Source organism: Papio anubis, chromosome 8, assembly GCF_008728515.1.
Source record: "Papio anubis isolate 15944 chromosome 8, Panubis1.0, whole genome shotgun sequence".
Lineage (NCBI taxonomy): Eukaryota > Metazoa > Chordata > Mammalia > Primates > Cercopithecidae > Papio > Papio anubis.
This window is the reverse complement of record NC_044983.1, coordinates 1,490,565-1,507,648: the sequence shown is the minus strand read 5'-3', so window position 1 is coordinate 1,507,648 and position 17,084 is coordinate 1,490,565. Positions and strand designations below refer to the sequence as shown.

The 17,084-nt window shown below is 51.8% G+C and overlaps 1 protein-coding gene across 2 annotated transcripts in view; it reads right to left on the bottom strand.

The window, feature by feature from the left end:
* The window catches only part of ARHGEF10 (Rho guanine nucleotide exchange factor 10), a 143,136-nt gene extending 138,915 nt beyond the window's left edge, over positions 1-4,221 (bottom strand). Inside the window, exon 1 of one of the 2 annotated variants that reach the window (XM_003902376.4) lies at positions 4,115-4,221. The gene's annotated coding sequence lies outside the window, so the exon portion shown is untranslated. The remainder of the gene's footprint in view (positions 1-4,114) is intronic. The other variant, XM_003902377.4, reaches the window with a different exon arrangement.
* Positions 4,222-17,084: the final 12,863 nt, after the last annotated feature.

The following is a 17,084-nucleotide window of genomic DNA, read 5'->3' as shown; positions in this document are numbered from 1 at the left end:
GCACCAGTCACAGCTCTGGACACCGTGTTTTACTTTACAAAGTTATTTCTCCTATCAGAAGGTGACCCACAGAAGAGAAAAACTTTGAACCCAAAACATTTTTATAACATTTTACATCTTTTTCACATAATTTAACAAAAATATGAAACATCAACAACCCCCAGATAGCACGTTCTACTGGCAGGCCTACTTGACTCCAACGATACAACAAAAAGCAGGAAATGGCAATGATGGAAGGACAGGAATCATCCAAGATTAAAAATGATCATTTTGACTGGGCACGCGGTGGCTCATGCCTGTAATCCCAGCACTTTGGGAGGCCGAGGCGGGTGGGTCATTTGAGTTCGGGAGTTCAAGACCAGCCTGACCAACATGGCAAAACCCCATCTCTACTAAAAATACAAAAATTAGCCAGGCATGGTGGTGGGTGCCTATAATCCCAGCTACTTGGGAGGCTGAGGCAGGAGAATCGCTTGAACCTGGGAGGCAAAGACTGCAGCAAGCCGAGATCCCTCCACTGCACTCCAGCCTGGGCAGCAGAGCGAGACTCCATTAAAAAAGAAAAAATCATTTTGTGATCAAAATTTTGAAAACTCACAGAAAACAAACAAACAGAACCAAAACCAAATGTCCAAGCCTGGCAACTATGAACAGGACGAAGCAGAGTACGGTGGCAGACGTAGCAGAAGTGTGTGTATGTCAAGGTGGGGGCTGGTGGCAGGGCACTCTCCCAGGGCTCCTTTGCCACACCTATCCTTACAGGTAGCTCTGCCCCTCCCCAGATGAACCTGGGGCTGTGGCCCTGTCTGCAACCCAGGCAAGGCCCCCTCCTGGTTACCTGCCTCTGCTCTCCCCGCCTCTCAGACCCTTGACAGCCCCGGGCCTGGCCCACCTACTTCCACTGCAGAGCTCCCAGAATCTTCCAAAATTACACTCCCAGAAAGCCTGGTTAAGGGAGGGAGCTGAAATTCTCCCTCATGAACGACTAACAGCTATGCTTCCTTTCTGTCTTATTTCATGCCACTTATCTTTCTATCCAGGGAAACTATAAACAACGCACGCATGAAACACACATTCTCTGAGCATCTCCAGATCTGAGCTGTTCTTTGTATGCTTCCTGCCACGCACTGTGCAGTAAAGAATGTCGGGCCCTACACCAGCACTTTCTTACATCTCGCTATGACGTTTGCACATCGCTTACAGAACACAACGGTCATTAGCGCATTTCCAGCTTGCTCTAATTTACACCAAACATATTTCGTTTAAGAAGCACTTCCCCAGGCCGGGCGCGGTGGCTCAAGCCTGTAATCCCAGCACTTTGGGAGGCCGAGACGGGCGGATCACGAGGTCAGGAGATCGAGACCATCCTGGCTAACACGGTGAAACCCCGTCTCTATTAAGAAATACAAAAAACTAGCCGGGCGAGGTGGCGGGCGCCTGTAGTCCCAGCTACTCGGGAGGCTGAGGCCGGAGAATGGCGTGAACCCGGGAGGCGGAGCTTGCAGTGAGCTGAGATCCGGCCACTGCAAGCAACCTCGTACGTAAGCACCCTCAAGTTCCGTGAGAAGCCTGGACCCACAGCATCAGGGAAAAGCTCCCCCACCTCAACCCAGGTCTCTAACTCCACACCCTCCACACCCCCCAATGCCTCCATCTACAACTCTCACACACAAACGTGCACACACATGCACACACACACTCGCACACACACACGCAAACACATGCACACACACACAAACGCACGCACACACAAACACACACGCAAACACACACACATAAACACACACGCACACAAACACACACACGCACAGACACACTCGCGCACACACACGCACACAAACACATGCACACCCACACAAACGCACGCACACACAAACACAAACACATACACAAACACACACGCACACACATGCACACAAGCACATACACACACACCCACACGTACACACACAAACTGCAGAGGAAAGGCAGCACACCAAAGCACCCAGAAGACAAATGTGGTTACATCTGGAAGTCAAGCATCAACTTTTAAAAACATAAAAAGCTATTTTGAATAACTTTTAACTTTACTTCACCCCCAACTGTCTACAACTAATGAATTACAAATAGCACCTTATACAAACGACTTTTCTTACTGCTGAGAATCCTGGAAGTCTTAACTGACTATGAAAATTTACAGCCTCCATAACTGCCGATGTTGGCTGCTGAAGACAACAAACAGATGCTGTGCGCAACAGAGAGGGACAAAGTATATTTTTAAAAATACGCCACGTGTAAACTTCAGTCATCATCTCTCTTTTCTAATAAAAATTATTTTCTACAAAGAAGGTGTTCAAAACACATTATTAATCAGCAGCAGTGAAACTGTTCCTCCTCGCAGCATTCCACCTATATAGCAGCAGTGAAATTGTTCCTCCTTGATTCCACCTATATGGAAATTAAGTCACTGCTGCACAGAATCTAGAATACAGACCAGTCCGTACTCAGGTTATGGTTAACCAGAGAAAAGAATTAAAACCCATCGCATCTTGAGTCAATGAGAATTTTTACCTGTAGCAAAAGTTAGTGACTGGAATCAGTATCAGACGGCAGCAAGTTCGTCCACCGCTGCCTGGGAACATGACCTCCTGGCCACAGTCTGGAGGGTTACTCAGACTTCACCTTCAGTGCCCAGGGGCCCATGGAGGGGGAGTGGGACCAGGGCAGGTGGGCAAGGTGCCTGCGGACCTAGGGCAGCTTTCCTCAGAATCTACCTTGGTTTCTTGGGCACCAGCAGGCTGTAGGGTGCAGGGGAACAGGTGGAACGTGGGGGGACAGCTGGTGTGCAGGGAGTTAACTGGGGGAGTGCAGGAAATGCATCGGTGATAAAGTGTAGAGGACAAATGAAGTCCTGGTCCGGACAAATTAGAAGGTACAAAAGTGAACAGGTGGGGTATGGTGGAACAGGGTGCAGGGGAACAGGTGGGGTGCAGGGGGAACAAGGTGGGGCATCTGGGATCAGGTGAGGTATGGGGGATCAGGTGGGGTATGAGGGATCAGGTGGGATGGCAGGGAGACAGGCAGGATGAACAGGTGGGGTGCAGGGGAGACAGGTGGGGTACAGGGGAGACAGGTGGGGTGCAGGGAGAATAGCTGGGGTATGGGGAACAGATGGGGTTTGGGATGGGCTGGAATTCGAAGTCTAAAGGACAAAGTAAAAAATTAAAGAAACTCGGTCTAAAAGTCAAAGAACAAATCGAAGTCACAAAGAGACAAATGAAGTCTAAAGAGATCGTCGAATCTCGAAGAGACTCGTCGAAATTAATCGCGTCGAAATAAATCGATGTAAAGAGACTCGATGAAGTCCCTAAAGAGATCATCGGGATCAAAGAAAGATAAGTAAAATCCGAGATCGGCGTAATTAAAGAAATCGTCACGAATAAAAGGCTCGTCCGAAATCAAAAGTCATCAAAATTAAAGAGATCATCCGAAATCGTAATCGAGTGCAAGGGGACAGGTGGGGTGCAGGGGACAGGTGGGGTGCAGGGGAACAGGTGGGGTGCAGGATAAACAGGTAGGGTGCAGGGGACAGGTGGGGTGCGGGGGGACAGCTGGGGTGCGGGTAGCTGGTGGGGTGCAGAGTGAACAGGGGGTGCTGAGGGACAGGTGGGGTACACGGGGACAGGTGGGGTGCGGGGAAAGGACGCCGGCTTTCCTTACACCGGTCCTTCTCTTTATCCTGAGGCGGACCGCGTTCTTCTCCGTTACCGGAAAATCTAAGTTACTGCACGACCCCCAGGCGCAGCCCGCTCGACCCTCCGGCTCCTTCGACCCTCCGGCTCCTTCAGCCGATTGGGGTTCGCTCCTGACCCTGGGGCCGGGGGTCCCTGCTGCCAGTCCCTGCTCCCCCCGCCCAGGCCCGCGCGGTTATCCTGCGGGGCCGGGGGCGCCACGGAAGGGGGAGCTGCTGGGGGGGGGCCTCGACCCCTTCCCTGAAACGTCTGCGCAGGGGGTCGGGGGCGCCGCCACCTCGGGGTGGGACCCAGCGTCTTCGGGGGAGCCGGGCAGAAGTGCAACTCTCCAAGGAAACCAGAAGCCCGCGAGGGGACCCACGGTCCGCGGGGCTCACACTCACCTTGGCGGCCAGGACGCGGCCCGCAGCCCCCTACTGTCCCTCGGCGTCCCCCGCGTCCCCCGCGTCCCCCGCGTTCCCCACGACCCCGTCCGTCCCGGACCGCGCGCCCGCCGGCTACAGGGATGCGCCCGGCCCCTCCCGCCCGGGCAGCCGGCTCCACCCACCGCGCTGTCATTGGCGGGGCCAGACCGTCCCGGGCGCCCATTGGCCGCGGCACCTGCCGGTTTCTCGGCAGCGCCCTGCCCTCGCGCCCGCGCATTCCTTCGAGGCCACGTGGCCGCCCGCGCCCCCTCCCGCGGCCCAACGCCCCGCCCGGGCTGCGCACGCGTGGGAGGGGGCGCGCGGCAGAGGCTCCAGCCCCCGGATCATCGCCTGCCCCGCGGACCCCGGGCCGCGCGCACTTGGGGAGGGGGCGCTGGGCAGACCCTGTGCCCTCCCCGCCCGCAGCATCTGGACCCTCCCCGCAGAGCCTGCTCCCGGCTCAGATCTGCGCCCCTTGGGGAGGGGGCGCCGGGCTGACCCTAACCCTCTCCCAGAGCATCGCGCCTCTCTGCGGACCCCCACGGGCTGAGCTCACTTGCGGGAGGGGGCGCCGGGCAGACTCTCCCCCTCCCCCCAGAACATCGCCCCTCCCTGCGGACACCCCGAGGTGCGCCCACGAGAGGAGGGGGCGTCGGGACCCCACCCGACCCGCCCCTTGAGACCCAGTCCCTCGGTCCGCAGCTGGCCCTGCCCACAGGGCGTTCCGGGTCTTCCGCGCCAGCTGCCCTGGACCAGCCAAGCCTTGGGCGTTGGGAAATGCGATGACTTCAGCCACGTTTCCGAGGCAGTTTTTGAAGCTCGCTTTTTGCCAGGAAGCGCTCGTTTTTCCCGGGACCTTTCCAGCGAATGAGTTATTGGAATTGTTTACTTTGAGCACTTATTTATCTTATACTTTTAAAAAGGAAACAAATTGTCGTTATAATTACTATTAAAGAAAAAAGAAAACAGAAACAAAGATATTTTTAACCAAAATAACTGAAGGATGTTATCTATTACCTGGTCAGCACGTTTAACACGTGTGTTCTCAGATGCTAGATGTATTCCTATGCCTTGTTCTACCCAAATCTCCGAATCATAGAAGTAATTTTAAGTCAGCGTTTTAGAACTATCAGACTTCTTAGAGATTTCTAGTCCCTTTCACTTGTTTTAAAGAAGAAATACAAAGAGCTATTTGGGATGCTAAGTATCACGAAATCAATCTAAATATTAACTGCCCTTAAGGCTTGTGTGCTCAGGAATGTTATTTCCCTGAAAATGTTGGACCATATAAAAATCATAGCCAACATAGAAAGACTACAATGTTTGGAAAAAATAATCGTAGGTAAGGTGATATGTTTTCAATGTTTATTATTCACACTTGCTAATTTTATGAAATCAGACTGAGTTGTTTTTATGAATCAATTGAAAAACGTGTTTCCTCTCAGGCCCCTTAAGATTAGAAAACTTATTTTAGGTTTCTATTCCTAGGGTTCTTTGGGTACCTTCTTCAAAGGTCTTCTCCACAGACAATTAATGGTCTTGGTCAACAGAAGTAAAAAGGTCAACTGAATTAGTTCTTGTTTACCTAAATACGATGAGAAAATCCTGATACTTGTAATGTTTTCTAAAAAAGTAGACTAGAGATAAGAGGAAATAGTCCTGTGTATGGAATAAACAACTCATCATTTTCACCTGCCCTAAACTCAGGGCAGCCAGGGACACTGCGGAGTAGGGCCACAGGGCAATGCCTTCCAGGCAGGTTGGGCAGAAAATCCTCTGATTTGGAGCTCCAATAGGTCTGTCTGCTTTATTCAGGCGTTCCTCACAGATACATCCCTATTTTCGTAAGCCCGGATATGGAAGAGTTGGGATTTTCCATTGTGATTCCCTCTTTGACCCATGGGATATTTAGAAAAGTTAGGTTTACCTTTCAAATATTTGGGGACTTTCTGGTTTTCTTTTTATTATAACTAAAGTTTAATTCCACCGTGGCCTTAAAACATAATCTATTTTATTTTTATGGCTTAAGATTTTCAAACACTTGCTTCATGGCCCAGCATTGTCTATTTTGGTAAATGTTCTATGAGCACTTGCTAAGAACATGTTCTGGTTTCACTGATGTAATGTTCTGCAGATGTCAATTAGGTCATATTTGTTACTGATTTTTTTTATCTGCTGTTCTATTGGATACTGATAAGGATGTATGAAAATCTTCGACTCTCCATAGTCTGTTCAGCATTGTACTGCAGCATCTAACAAGTGTTACAGGTTATAAAAACAAAAAGTATAAGGATTGAGGGAGGAAAAACTGATTTACAGACCATATGATTATATATGTTTAAAAACCCAAAATTATCTACAAATAAACTATTAGGATTAAAATAGAATTTAGGAATTTCAGACGGATCATAGACTTAAGTGTAAACATTATAAAGTTTCTAGAATAAAATATAAGAAAAGATCTTATGGATCTTCAGGTAGGACACAAAATGGACCAACCATTTAAAAATGATTAAATGGCTCATCAAAATTTAATATTTCTACTCATCTCATGACATCATTAAGAAAATGAAAAGGCCACCACAGACTGCGAAACTAGCAGGGCGTGCAGTCACACCCACAAACGACTTGTCCTAATCCCGTGGCCTGAATTTAGGAAAACATGAGGGGCATCGTACACCCACAAGCGACTTGTCTAATCCATTGGCCACAGACTGGGAAGCCTTGGGGGCAATCATTACACCCACAAACGACTTGTCTAATCCGTTGGCCACAGACTGGGAGAACGCAGGGGCAATGCGTACACCCCACAAACGACTTGTCTAATCCGTGGCCACAGACTGGGAGAACGAAGGGGCAATGCGTACACCCCACAAACGACTGTCTAATCGGTGGCCACCCCAGACTGGGAGAAACGCCCGAGGGGGCAATGCATTACACCCACAAACGACTTGTCCTAATCGTGGCCACAGACTGGGAGAAGCAGGGGCAATGCACGTACACCCACAAACGAGCATTAATCGTGACACAGACTGGGAGAACGCAGGGGCAATGCGTACACCCCACAAACGACTTGTCCTAATCCATGTTGTGCTGCTATAACGGAATACCTAGGAGTGGGTGATTTACAATGAACAGACGTGTATTTCTCACAGTTCTGGAGGCTGCGAAGTTCAAGATCAAGGAGCCACATCTGGCAAGACCCTTCTGGCTGCATCAGCCCATGATGGAAGGTGGGAGGCGGAGGTGGGGAGGGAGGGTGCAAAACAGGCCAAACTTATCTTTTTTTTTTTTGAGGCGGAGTCTCGCTCTGTCACCAGGCTGGAGTGCAGTGGCACGATCTCGGCTCACTGCAACCTCCGCCTCCCTGGTTCAAGTTATTCTCCTGCCTCAGCCTCCCGAGTAGCTGGGATTACAGGCACGTGCCACCTCGCCCGGCTAATTTTTGTATTTTTAGTAGAGACAGGGTTTCACCCAAACTCATTCCTGTATAAGGAACCCACCGCCTCAGTCATGGCATTTATCCATTCATGAGGGTCACGCCCCCATGACCCCGACACCACCTAGTAGGCACCTTCCAACACTGCTGCATTGGGGGTCAAGTTTCCAACACATGAACTGTGGGGAAAACGCGTTCAAACCATAGCGCTGGTAAACAGAGAACTCCTGCAAATGAACCATGACAAGACAAGTCTATTTCAAAATGGACAAAACAATATAACAATAACAAGTCTATTTCAAAATAAACAAAAGACGTAAATACTTCACCAAAGATGTACTGATAGCCAATAAGAACAGGAAACAGTGCTCAGTGTCATCCAAAGTAAACTCACGATGACATGCCCCCACCCTCATCTAAGCACGGCTGAAACTGAAGACCGACATGGCAAGTGTAAAACTGGCCACTATCCGTGGCTGATGAGAGTGCAAATGACGCAGACACTCTAACTGGCCATTTCTCAGCAATCCCACTTTTAGATTTGCCCAAGGCAAGTGTAAACATAAGTCCCTTAAAAGACTTTTACAGCCAGACATAGTGACTCACACCTGTAACCCCAGCACTTTAGGAGGCCAAGGTGGAGGATTGCTTGACCCCGGAGTCTGGCATGATGGCATCCACCTGCAGTCCCAGCTACTTGGGAAGCTGAAGTGGGAGGATCGCTGGAGGCTGTAATGAGTCATGTTCATACCACTGCATTCTAGCCTGGGTGGACAGAGCAAGACCCTGTCTCAAAAAAAAAAAATGATGTTTACAAGAATTCTTTCTTCACAACAGTTCAAATGCTTCAAAACTGGAAACAACCCAAATTCCATCAACAGGTAAATGCATAAAGTATGGTATCTTCATAGAATAATAGAATACTATTCAGTAATAAAAAGGAAGAAGCAGATATGCTCGATAACAGATGAATCTTTGAAACATGAAAACAAGAGACCAAAGGGCACATATAGTGTGATTCAATTTTTATGAAATTCAAGAATGTGCCAAACCAACCTGTGATAACAGGAGTGAGAACAGCGGTTACTTCTGGGGGGATTGTCTCAGAAAAGACAAAGGAACTCTGGGGAGTGATGAAAATGGTGACTACATCTTGATTTGATTTGCAGACACATGGATGTGTTTGCTTTGTCAATGGAATCAGCTGAACACAACAGTAAGGTACTTCATGGGATACACACTGTGGCCTCAACGCATCCCCCTTGATGATTGAAAGTTCATCAGCGACGTGATCGCAGTTAGAGGTGGGGCCTTTAGAGGTTAGTGGGTCATGAGGGATGGGCTTAGTGCCCTTGTAGAAGTGCCAGGGGGCTGTTCACCCCTCCTACCAGTGAGGGCACAGTGCTCAAGGTGCTGTCTTGCAAGCAGAGACCAGGCTCTCCCCAGACACTGAACCTGCCGGCACGTTGATCTTGGACTTCCCCACCTCCAGAACTGTGAGAAATAAATTTCTGTTGTCTATAAATGACCCTGTCTCTGGTGTTTTGTTACAGTAGCAGGAACAAATTAAGTTACGTATCAATAAAAAGGGGTTCTAAAAGCTGAGTTCCTTTTAAAAAATAATGATTCCCTTTATTAACAGAATACAAAATATCCCTTGATTAACTGCAAGCTAAATTAAGTGCAAGGCCTATGCAGAGCGTAGGGGTAATCTATACCCTAGCTAGGGCATTCAGAAAGGAAAAAAATGGCAGAGACAGCCTGCCGGGTTCTAGGCCTCACCGCTACTCCAGACATCTTCATGCCCCATGCGGACTGGGTGTGTGAGGTCAGCCCTAGCAGGGCCTAAAGGCCTGGGCTTTATCATCAAATAGGCCCAGGGCTTCTGCCTCTTCTGCCACTATATGGATGAACATGGGCTAGTCATTTGATGTCCTGGGCCTCAGGCTCCTCACTGAAAACAAGAGCAATAGCTGCTACTTAGGCAGCGTGAAGACTCTACACTTCAGTGTGCAAAGACCAGTGTCAGGGCACCTGACCCCATGGACATCTAGGGGGAGCCTGAGGCACTGTTCAAAGATGGAAGCTTGTATCCTCCCCTGGGCACAGTTCCTGGGTTCACATCCCAGGCACTTCCCTCACCAGCTCTGCCATCTGCATTGCTGTACCTCAGTTTCCCGTAAAGAATTGGGTAGACATTCGCACCCACTGTGCGTGTCAGTTTTATATGTCACCTTGAGCAGGTGACAGTCCCCAGTAATTCATTCCACGTGGGTCCAGGTGTGGCTGTGGAGGTGTTTTGTTGGTGTGCGAAAGGCCCATCACAGTGGACTTTAAATGAGGCAGATTATCTTAGACAATCCGGGTGGGCCTGACTCAGCACTCAAAAGGCTTTCCGGAGAAGAAATTCCGCTCTGGGCAGTAGCTTCAGCTCTGCCCCAGGTCCAGCCTGCCCTTCCCACGGCCGGCCTGCCTGGACCTCGCTCCCAGGCCCCTATCGTGGTGCCGGATCCAGGCTCTTAATCTCTCCAGGTCTGCCTCCTGCTGGCTGAAGCTTGGCTGAGGCCACTTGTAGGATCACGCCATTGAAAGGGGGATAAGCGAGACCCCGAGCCCGGGGATGGCGAACATCCCTGGACGTGAGACCTCAGACAAGTCCCTAACCGTACTTAGCCTGCTATCTCGTGGATACAGGGTTGGTCACCAGTCCCTGGCCCTGGAGTGGCCGTGAAGACAAAGGCAGCCTGGGCGCTCGGACTGGCCCACGGCACACGTGGGGCAGACCTCAGGCTGCAGTCACGGGGCTGTTCAGGTGCTGTGATGGGAGAAGAGCCAGCAAGTGAGTCTCCACCCAGTGCCGCTCAGTCAAGGAACCCAGGTACAGCCTGGCAGAGGATAGACGTCTCTCCAGGGAGACCCCCGGACAGTGTGGGGGTGGGGTGGGGCAGTCACACGGCAGAGGCCCTGGGCAAGTGCGGAGCCCACACGAACGTGGGGTGCGGGGGGACAAGGAAATCAGAGGCCCCCTCCAGGCCTCTCAACCTCCCAGCCTTGAGCCATGAGCTTTGTCTGGGCTCACCCAACCGCAGACGTGGCTGAACAGGCTGGAGTGCTGACGAGCTCTGGGAAGAAGCTGCCGACCTCAGTGTTCCATGCCCTGCCTTCACCTCCTGCCCACCCGTCCCCAGTCACCCTGAGGCATCACCCCACCGCCTCTCCTGGCAGGGCTCCCGGGGCAACACATCCAAGAGCCCCCAGCAGGCCACACCACTCCCAGCACCTGTCCCCACAGGGGACTCAGGACTTACAGGCAACAGTACGGCCTGGGGGCATCACGGATGCCCTTCAGGAAAACAGGATGCTCTGCAGATAGGACTGCTGTGGCCACTTCCCTGGGAAACAGCCCAGGGCGCTGCCTGAGCTGAAGGTTCCGGACACAGACCGTGCTCACCGCTTTGCAAACCACACACAGTCCATTTCCTGGTGTGAGTTTGTTTCTACTCATCATCTTGTGTCTTTATAAAGAGTTCTAAAATAAAACAAAAACAAACAAGGACAGTAACACAGAGACCACCGAGGGATGGGTCCGGTCGGCCTCTGCAGGGCCTGGGCTGCGGTGCGGGAGGCAGGTTCCCCGGGAGCCCAGCAGGCTTGGCAGAGGCTGCACTCGCTTTCCTGACTGTGGTGATGGTTTCACACGCTATATGTTCCTCAAAAGTCACTGAACCACCACGGTCATTACGTGCAGTTCACTGTGTGCCAGTGACGCCTCAGTAACGCTGTTAAAATAAAGGAAGGCCAGAGCAACCCTGCCTGTGCGGCTGTAATTTTTTCTGAAGCCTTGATGAACCGCCCTGGGCTGTTTCAAACGGAACGCAGCGCAGTCTCCTCTGGACTTCCGCGGTGGTTGTATTCCTGGGAGGTACCGTTGGTGTGTCTGTAGGTAAACAGTTAGCATCTAGGCTCAGATGGTTACAGGTAGCTTTCCCGTACGTGGCATCCTGTGGGCCCCACCTAGGCTGTGCAGGCCGCCCTGGACTCTGCTGCCTGGACGGTGCATCCCTGGCCTCCACCTGTCAAATGCCCCACACTGACCACCGGAGCAACCCCCCAGCGAATTCTAAAGCTTCCCTAGCGGGGCGTTTCTGCTGCGGAACTTTCTCCATCCGCCCTCTTGGACCCCACAGCCTTCCACCTTCCCAAACGGACGCCGCACCCCATCTCGTTAGAACACCGCACCCCATCTGCACCCCATCTGGTTAGGACGCCGCACCCCATCTGGTTAGAACACTGCACCCCATCTGATTAGGACGCCACCGTGGCCTGCATGTGTGTCTGCTCCAAATCTCGTGTTGAAATTGTATCCCGTGCGGGAGGTGCATCCTAGTGGGAAGTGTCTGGGTTATGGGGGTGGGTCCCTCGTGAATAGATTAATGGAGGAGGCTATGAGTGACTTCTTGCTCTATTAGCTCTGTGAGAGCTGGATGCTAAAAAGAGCCTGGCACCTCCCCCGTGCCCCTCCCTCCCTCCCTCCCTTCCGTCCTTCCTTCCTCTCTCTCTCTCTCTCTTTCTCTCTCTCTCTCTCTCCTTCCTTCCTTTTTCTTTCTTTCTTTCTTTCAACAGAGTCTTGGAGTCTTGCTCTGTCGCCCAGGCTGGAGGGCAGTGGCACGATCTCAGCTCACTGCAACCTCCACCTCTGTGTTCAAGCGATTCTCCTGCCTCAACCTCCCAAGTAGCTGGAATTACAGGCGTTTGCCAGCACACCTGGCTAATTTTTGTATTTTTAGTAGTGATGGGGTCTTGCCATGTTGCCCAGGCTCGTCACGAACCCCTGACCTCAGGTGATCCGCCTGCCTAGCCTCCCAAAGTTCCGGGATTACAGGCATGAGCCACCGCGTCCGGCCGCCCCCTGCCACTTTCTCTGATCTCTGCACCTGCCGGCTCCCCTTCCCCTTCCACCTGAGTGGAAGCAGCCTCAGCCCCTCCCCGGGTGCAGGTGCTGGCGCCATGCTTCTCGTACAAAGAGAGGCCAAATAAACCGCTTTTCTTTATAAATTACCCAGCCTCAGGTGTTCCTTTCTAGCAACACAAACAGGCTGAGGAACACGCTGCAGACATTTCAGTGGGAGAAAACAATGGATAGATGTCACCAGGAAAACGGATTGCAGAAGAAGGGAAAGTGGAGGGGCAGACAACACACACACTCGGCACACTCAGCTTCCCTACGTGAGCATGGTCCTCCTCTCATCCCAAGCTAAGAGATAGTCCAGTCCACACAGCGAGGGCTCCCAGCATAGACGCCAGCACCTACATCTCGCAGGGCACTCAGTGGCCTTGGGGTCTTGCCTTCCTAGCTGGACAGCCTAGAGCAGATTATCTGACTCAAACAGACGCATGTCCCTAGCTACATAAACCACCATTAGAGCGTGTCTCTAGGGGTTAACTCAGACTGGTCTGGGCTGCTGAATTAGAAATGCACCTTGAACCAGCCTGGCCATCATGGCAAGACTCTGTCTCTACAAAAAAATGAATACGTAAATAAAATAGCTGAGCCTGGTGGCGTGCACCTGTGGTCCCAGCTACTTGGGAGGCTGGGGCTGGGGGATCACGTGGGCCCAAGAGTATGAGGCTGCAGCGAGCTATGATGGCACCACTGCCCTCCAGCCTGGGCAACAAAGTGAGACTCTGTCTCAAAAACAAAACAAAACAAAAATAGAAATGCACCTTGGTAAGTAGAAGGTGGTCATTAAGGAAGCAGTGAGAAGAGGGAAATTATACGATGCCTGTGTCCAGAGAGCAGCAAGCACAGAGAGCCGGCCTTCTCACCACAGGCCTTGCAGGTGCTCGCCTGAAACATTTCTGATTCCCATGCCTGCTCCATCCATGTCCCGTTTGATGGAGGGCAGGCCAAAGGCAAAAGAGGGGGCAGAAGAGAGGAAAGGTAAAAAAGGAGAAGAAGCAGAGAGGAGGCTGGAGGCACCCAGGAAAGATCCAGAGGCTTAACACTGTTCCTCTGTTTCAAAGGAGTCAGCATGAATGCGGTGGGGGAGAAGGAAGCATTGTTCCAGGAGGAAAACAGTGATGTTTTTGTTTCCAGAGCTCTTGCAACAACTAAGCCTGTTTTCTTGCTTTGCTCAAATGGGAGGGAGAGGTGAAGAGGAGAGAACTGGAAGAAGGGAATGCCACTCTCCAGTGACCCAGCTCAGGAGGCGCTAGGGGAGGATGGAGGAAGTGAATGGCCCAGCTCAGGAGGTGGTGGGGGAGGATGGAGGAAGTGCTTCCCTTTAAATGCTTCCCCTTTGCGGGCGCTCACCTAAGGCCCAGGGAGGGCCATGACTCTCATCTGGGGCAGGCCCCACCGGCACCCCCCTGCATCCTGCCCCCTGTCCTTCCCCCTCCGTCATCTAGAGCCAGCCTCTGCCAGCATAGCTCAGAGCTCAGTGGCGGGGCTGGAAGGAGCCTCAGTGCAGAAACCAGGGGCAGGAGGGAGTGGGCCGGGGTGGCAGGGAGGAGCAGGGGTGGGGGAGTTGTGTGGCGGGGAGTGGGGCCATGTGGGGGGGCTCTGGCGGTGACATGCAGGGCTCCCTCCTGCACTGGGGGCCTGGCATTCAGAACATGCTCTAGCCGTCAGCATATAGGACAGCGTGGGGAGGGAGTCAGTGCATAGCAGGACAGGTGGCCAGGACGGGCCATGATCTGAGGCCCAGAGGGGAGAGTACCCCACACACAAAACACGCCTGTGCAGGTGAGTCTTCCATCCTTCCGACCCACTGGCCTGAGGTTCCCTGTTACTCCTGGTTAAAGCACTGAAAGCCTCAGTTATAATGTAAGGGTGTTTCCTGAAGTCCCTCATGTATAACGCACACAGCTGAACACCAGCAGCTGGCCAGATCCACACCAGTCATTCGAGGACCATTTTGGAAGAGCATGGAGGACAGGTAGGTTTACACGGGAACAAGGGCAGGAAAGATGTAGGATGCGGGACCACACGGGGAGGGACATGGGAAATTCATATGGCATAATGTTACTTGATACGGGAGGAGAGTAAGGAAATGAAAAATAGAGGGACTGAAATACGGTGCTGCATCCAACTGTATCCAGAAACGTGGAGGCTGAGCGGGCACCTTATCTGAAGGGAAACCAGTGTGCTGTGTAACAGCTCCCCGGCCCTGTTCACAGGGGACAGAGTCCTCCTCCTGCTCAAGGCCACAGTAGTCCTGGGATGTGCAGGGTTTACCTGCGATCCTGTCGCTACTTCAAAACAGGCACAAAATTCATAAGCTCAACAAACTCCGCTGAAAATGTTCCAAACTCCTTTCAAAGATGGCCAGTCATGCTCCCCCTACCCTAGGATCCCCTGAGTCCCCTGTGCCCATGCTCCAGTGTGGGCTCCCCTCCCTCCCAGGACCCCTCACAGCTCCCTGTCCATCCCCCAGTGTGGTCTCCCCTCCATCCTGGGATCTTCTCCCATGTTGTCACCCATCCTGCAGTTTTTTCTTTTTTCCTGCAAGCCGCCCTCCTCACCTTCGGTCTGGGGTCTGTCCTTGGGCTGTGGGGACACTTTGCCCATTGCTAGAGCCGGGTCTCCCGTATCCATGACTAAGGGACTCAGGTGTGGAGAGCCTGAGGGCTGAAGTGAGGGGTCTCGGGCAGGTGGAGTTCGTGTTGTAGAACTCTCTGAGGGTCCAGCTGGGTCGGGGCTCCCTAAAGATGCAGCCGTGTGGCCTCCTCCCCTTCCTCACCCGCTCTTCCCCCAACTGGTAGCTTCTCGGGGACTGTTCCCTAGGCACAGGTCCATGTGAATTCCGGACTCTGGGTCTGAGTCTGCAGAGCCTGAGCAAGGACACCGTGGCTGTGTCTGCTTTTCACACCACTGTGTGCCCTCCAAGTTCTCTGGCCTCGTGACCCTTCCCTCTGCAGGGGCCTCCCCCTGGGCCCACTCTTAGGCTGCTCTCTGTCCCCCCTGGACTTGTCCTAGCTACTCACTGCTGCAGGACGTCCCCTTGGCCAGGACAACAGCCCCCTGGGCAAGTTTTCCCACATCTGCCCCCTCTCTGCCCCTGCCATCTGCCACCCTGCCTGGGTTTCGGGGTCCACGCTGGGATGGCTCCTGCCACCCTGCCTGGGTTTCGGGGTCCGCGCTGGGATGGCTCCTGCCACCCTGCCTGGGTTTCGGGGTCCGCGCTGGGATGGCTCCTCTACTTTCCCCTGTTTTCTCTTCCCAGTCGCATTCTCTGGTAGGCCGCCTGCCCGACTCTACAGAACGCACACTTGGAGCCATTTGGACTCGCAGGAACCTGCAAGGCTTCCCTCCCACTTCGGGGGACCAAGGGCAAGGCTCTCACAGAAGCTGAGTTCCTGCAGCAGCGGGTGGGGTGGCTTGTTGCTGTTCATCTCTCTCCAGTTCTGTCTGTGGTCGGCAGAGATTGAGGGAAGCCTGAATCATAGAACTCTCGGTTTCCGTCTTTCCCACTGGACCACATCAGCAGATGGCATGACATTTTAAGAAGTATTTCAAAAGTTTTATATAAAACTATTTATTCTCTTCAGATTTCTAGGATGTATGTGCTGCAAGTACAAAGGCCAGTGGTTGATTAAAATGGGATTGCAGGGGTCCTAATGGATATGTAATGCTTGAGCATCCAGTTCAAACAGCGGGCCCTGCACCCCTCCTCTAAGTTAGCTCTCACTCCACCTGTTCCAGATGGTTTTCGCTCCCCTGGGCTGGTGCCTCTACCTACAGCACGTAGAGGAACATCAGACAGATTTCTGGTGACCACCCTTTTCATCCCCCTAAGGGACAATGTGCGTACCGTGTCCTTAGTTTTTCCCAATCATCTTTATTTTCCTTAATTCCCTTAAGAACTCTGATCTTGTTTCCCTCTCTTTGTTCTGTTTGTGATCCTCTGAAAATGACCCTGCCCTTCATTTATGTAAAATGAGTTGTTTACCCGCTAGAACGATAAAGTTAAAAAATTTGACAATACAAAGTGTTGGCAAGGCCACAGAATCACTGGATTCTTAAGTGTTGCTTATGGGAGTGTAAAGTAATACGTTTTATTTGAAAAACAGTCTACAGTCCCTTATAAAGTAAACGCACACTTAGCACATGACCCAGAAACTCTACTCCTAGGTGTTCGCTCCAAATAATAAAATTTATGTTTTAAGAACAAGAAAGTTCTTGGCAGCTTTATTCAAAAGAGCCCCACTGGCAACAACCATCAGTAGGTAAGTAGATAAATGCGTCGTGCTATCGTCGTACAATGGAATGGTACTCAGCGGTGAAAAAGAACAACATGGACGAATCTCAAAATACGATGGTGCATCCTCGTTTATGAAGTCCTCCAGCAGGCAAAAGTAACAGTCCAAACCTTCAAGTTCCTCTGTCGACCCTGCCAGCCTCTTTCAGGTTCTGCTAAAGTCTTTCCTCTTCACTCTTCCTAATTACAGTTACTTGTTTTGAGCATTGATCTCTAATAGAAATTTTACATGATTTCTTATTTAATTATA